Raw genomic sequence first — 4,975 nt, 5'->3', positions numbered from 1 at the left:
CATTTTCAAACCGAGCGGCTCCACGAGGATCATGATGCTGTAACATCTTCTTTACTTTGGGAAATGAAATTCCTAAGTAGTATAACTTCTCTACATACACCAACTTTAAATAATATAGTTTTATTACAATTACATCATTTCTCTGGAAGTTTGCTGTGAGATTGTGTGTCCTAGAAATGTTGGAAGCTACGACCATGAAGTTTCACCAACATGACTGTCTAAACATGCTGAGCAAGGACAACACCATAGACATGCTAATGCAGAGGGGTAATGCAGGAGGCCTCAACACTGGACAAAAACTACAGGCAGGTAAGGAATGTGGAAAGTGGAAGAAATGGTTTTCCTCAGGGAAGCGCACACTTACTGGTTATCCAATATCAAACGGTCAACCCAAAACACACATACACAAGTAATAGTATATGGACTGAGCAGATGATAGTCATATATTTCAGTACACACACACACACAGCAATTAAAGAAAAAAAGGCCATGAATTTGAAAAAGAACAAGGCAGTGAGTACATGGGAGGGTTTAGAGAGAGGGAAGGAGAAACTGATGATTACATATACAGTTTTAAAAAAACTAATATCCACTCTGGCCGGGTGATGGTGGTGCACACCTTTAACCTCAGCACTTGGGAGGCAGAGGCAGGTGGATCTCTGTGAGTCTGAGGCCAGCCTGGTCTACAGCAAGTTTCAGGACAGACAGAGCTGTTACACAGAGAAATCTTGTCAACAAAAACCAAAACCACCCCCCCCCCAAAAAAAAACCCAAACAAACAAAACACAACACACACTCTTCTCCTGTGTATGCTCAGCTCAGAGGTTTACAGGTGACACCAGCCCAGGTCCCAGGTTCTGAGCTTCTGGTTGTACCAGGCCAGCACATGAGGAGGAGAAGCAGGGGGTAAGAGATCGGGACACTGTTTACCTGATTTGCTGAGACACCTGCATATAGTGACATTTTATTTGTATTGAAATGTGATTTTATTTGTACGTTAATAAAGTTGCCTTGGGGTCAGAGCAAGCCATAGCAGAAGCTGGATGGTGGTGGTGCACGCCTTTAATACCAGCACTTGGGAGGCAGAGCTAGGCAGATCTCTGTGTGTTCAAGGATACAGCCAGCATGGCGACACACACCTTTAATCTCAATACCAACCATAGAAGACCTGGAGGTCTGTACAGACATGCAGTGATGAGGAGGTCACGTGGCTGGGTTTACAACCAATGAGAAAGCAGAACAGAAAGTCTATAAAAAAGAAAAAACACACAGAAGTAGGTCTCTTGTGGAGAGGAAAGACAGCAGAAGCAGTGAAGGGTAAGGTTTTCAGCTCTCAGCTATTGCTCTGACCTCTTGGCTTTTAACTCTGCAATTGGATCTGTTTCTTATTTAACAAGACCGTTACATCTACACCTGCAGAATTGGTCTGTCTGCCTGGTAACAGCTCACGTGACTGAACTTCATCGTCAAACAGAGGTCAATCACGTGACTGAACTTCATCGTCAAACAGAGGTCAAGGTGCAGGAAGCATCACCATTCCCTATAGGTTCCCTTAAACCTGCCCTGTCTCTGTGAATGGTGTAGCGTTTGTTACCCAGAAGTCCGTGGGGACCTGTCTCATTAACAACCGTAGATAAAGAGAAACAAAGGAAGGCCTGAAGGAGCATTCCTTCAGTTTAACCCACAAGACTGCACCAGAAGATGGTGGCACTGCCACGGTGACCTGGTTTTCTGAAGAACACTGGAAAAGGCCGAGATAAAAATATCACTTTCCTTTGATTTATAAAGCAGGCAGATTCTGGAAATGTAGCACATTTCAGAGCTATATAGAAAGCATTCATTTAAAGGAGAATTTGACTCTAGGCTTGGCTGCTCACGGGCAGGCTTTTCATTTCTATGATGTCCATTGGGGTGCTAAGACATCATGCAAGACAAAAATAATTACCTCTGTGCAAGGCTGTCCATAAAGTAGTTGGACCTGGATTCTTCACCCTCCTCTTTAAACGCTCGTATCTTCAGAGTTGCACACCATGATCACCATACGATTTTATTTTCATCCACGCCAACAGACAAACAGGCATCCACCAGTCAACCCTTTTCACAACCTCCTATCCCTTGGCAAACGTCGATCTACTTTCTGTTTCTACACATTTCACATACATGGAATCAGAGACCAAGCTGTTAAAAAAGTCAGTGTAATAGACTGCCATGTCAATTGCCCCCTGTACACGGATCCCCTAATTGTCCATTATGTGCTCATCATTGGGATTGAAGAAGCACTAGTGAAGACAGAGGGATCTCCAGCTCAACTTGTGTTCCACTTTATCTCGGACAAGCTACACTGACTTCTAGCTCAGTTTTTATGCCTTCTTCTTTCTTCTTTCTTCTTTCTTCTTCTTCTTCTTCCTTCTTCTTCTTCTTCCTTCTTCTTCTTCTTCCTTCTTCTTCTTCTTCCTTCTTCTTCTTCTTCTTCTTCTTCCTTCTCCTTCTTCTTCCTTCTCCTTCTTCCTTCTCCTTCTCCTCCTCCTCCTCCTTCCTCCTCCTCCTTCCTCCTCTTCCTCTTCCTCCTCCTCCTCCTTCTTCCTTCTTCCTTCTTCTTCTTCTTCTCTTCCTCCTCCTCCTCCTCCTTCTTCCTCTTCCTCTTCCTCTTCCTCCTCCTCTTCCTCCTCCTCTTCCTCCTCCTCCTCCTCCTCTTCTTCCTCCTCCTCCTCCTCCTCCTCCTCCTCCTCCTCCTCCTCCTCCTCCTCCTTCTTCTTCTTCTTCTTCTTCTTCTATTTTGGTTTTCCAAGACAGGGTTTCTCTGTGTGGCCCTGGCTGTCTTGAAATTTGCTCTGTAGACCAGGCTGGCCTCGAACTCACAGAGATCCGCCTGCCTCTGCCTCCGGAGTTCTGGGATTAAAGGCATGCACCACCACAGCCCCGCAAAACAAAAACAAACAAAACCTTTGAATTTCTGATCCTCTTGCCTCTACCTCCCCAATTTTACGTAGTGCTAGAGACGGAAACCTGTGTTTTGTGTATGGTAGGCCAACCTCTACCAACTGGACTACCCCCAGCCTCCTCAGTGCAGAGACAGCCCACTGCAGCACCAACTTTAAGGACAATGAAACCATTTCTGAGCTACTGCACAGCTATGTTTCATGACCTATTTATACAGCACCAGAATGAATCAGACTGGACAACAGGGAGTTTGGGTGGTGTATGTTGATTAGTGTGGACTGTCATGACTGTAGGGCAGGATGTGGACAGAGATGTGCAAGTGTATGGGGAAGCAAGAGGATCCCAAGTTAGAGGCCAGCCTGGGTGAACTCTTTCAAAACACAAGATGAAATGAAAAACATTCTGTTTTGTTTTAGTGGAAGATGCTTTGTGCTTAAACGCCTATGGAAGTCACTTCCTTAATGCTAAATCTCCACCTAGGATGGGTTGAATCTTGCTGTGATTCAACAACAGCAAAAATACCCAAACCTCTAATCTAGCATATTAAAAGTTTATTTCCACTGTGGATCCATTTGATCTGTGTATGTGAAAGGATAATAAACGGTGCTGGTGGCGGCGCTGGGTACCGCATGGAAAGGTCACGGCCACGACAGAACCCAGCGATAGTTTTCAGAGCTTTATTAGGAGGGAAAAATGGGGGAGGGGAAAGAGGAGAGCCAGGCCTGAAGAGACAGAAAGATGGGGGGGGGGGGAGGGAGAACAGAGCAGAGCAGAGAGAGAGGGTGGGGTCTGCATCCGGCTTTTAAGGTGTAGACTGTGTGACTGTGCTGCGCATACATAGTCATCAGCGCCTACTCAAGGCGCAAGACCCAGACCTGCACATGTGCAGGATCCTAACAGTGTGGCTACTGAGCAATCACTGACATTTACTCTATGGCCCCACTGTCTCACTGAGCCTTCTCCACAGTGCCATGGTAGAGGAAAGGGGTTGATACTGACATAGTCAGGGAGTGACAGCTACTACTACACTCAGCTGGCTGGAGCCGGTCACTGCCCACCATAAGAGGGCTACTATGTCTATCCGTATGGATGGACAATATTAACTTCTTAACTCAGTGAAAGCATTTCTGCCAAGGACTGAAATGAAATTTGTATCTGATGGTTCAACGTCTGTGACGGGAGCTTTAGAGGATCTACTAAGAAAAACAGTTAACACGCTGAAAACCCAAGCAGCTATTTTAACCGTCAGTGCGGCTCAGAAGTGACAGATGAGTGATACAATAATTCAATTCTTAAATGGCTATACTAGCTATGTCCTAAGTTAATAAAAACCATGCACCTCAGCTATGAAGGTAAGAGCTATCATTAAAGGTGAGTTTTGAGTTTGCATCTGTATCCAACGTCAGCAAAGACAGGGCAGTAGTAGGTCGTCACTCTATCAGAAGAGAGCTGGGGGTCTTCTCAAACACCAAGAAGAGCTTGGTGATCTACACTGGGTGTCCTATGAAACAATGGTAGCTGAAAATAATTAATGAATTTTTCAACTGACTTTTCACCCACAAATAAAGGATCTGCAAATCACAAATCCAAACAGTTAGTTCCTCACCCACTTTTCTCCACCCTGACAAAGGTATGCTGATTCCTAAATATGATTAAAACCAATTGTCTCGGTGTGGATAAGTGGCTCTCAACCTCCCTAATTTTCAGCTCAGTAGCAGAACATTTGTCTAGAACACCAGAGGCCCTAGGCTTGATACCTAACATCTTAAACAAAACAGACAAAAACCTGATTTTTTAGCATCGAAATGCAAAATCACACTCAATATAAGAGCAATTGAAAATGTCTCAGGTGCACATTCAATTACAACATAATTCTTTTATTAAAAAAAGGCAAAATAAGAATATGCACTAGAATAATTAACAGTTTTGAGAACATTCACTACCTAGATAAAGGAATGAATATAATGTATAATACAATGAAACCTGTGCTAAGTTTAAGATTTATCTGGAAAAATTAAAAAAAAAAAACCAAACA

Source organism: Onychomys torridus, chromosome 7 (assembly GCF_903995425.1).
Source record: "Onychomys torridus chromosome 7, mOncTor1.1, whole genome shotgun sequence".
Classification (NCBI taxonomy): domain Eukaryota; kingdom Metazoa; phylum Chordata; class Mammalia; order Rodentia; family Cricetidae; genus Onychomys; species Onychomys torridus.
The sequence above is the reverse complement of the archived record's forward strand: the minus strand, read 5'-3'. Positions refer to the sequence as shown.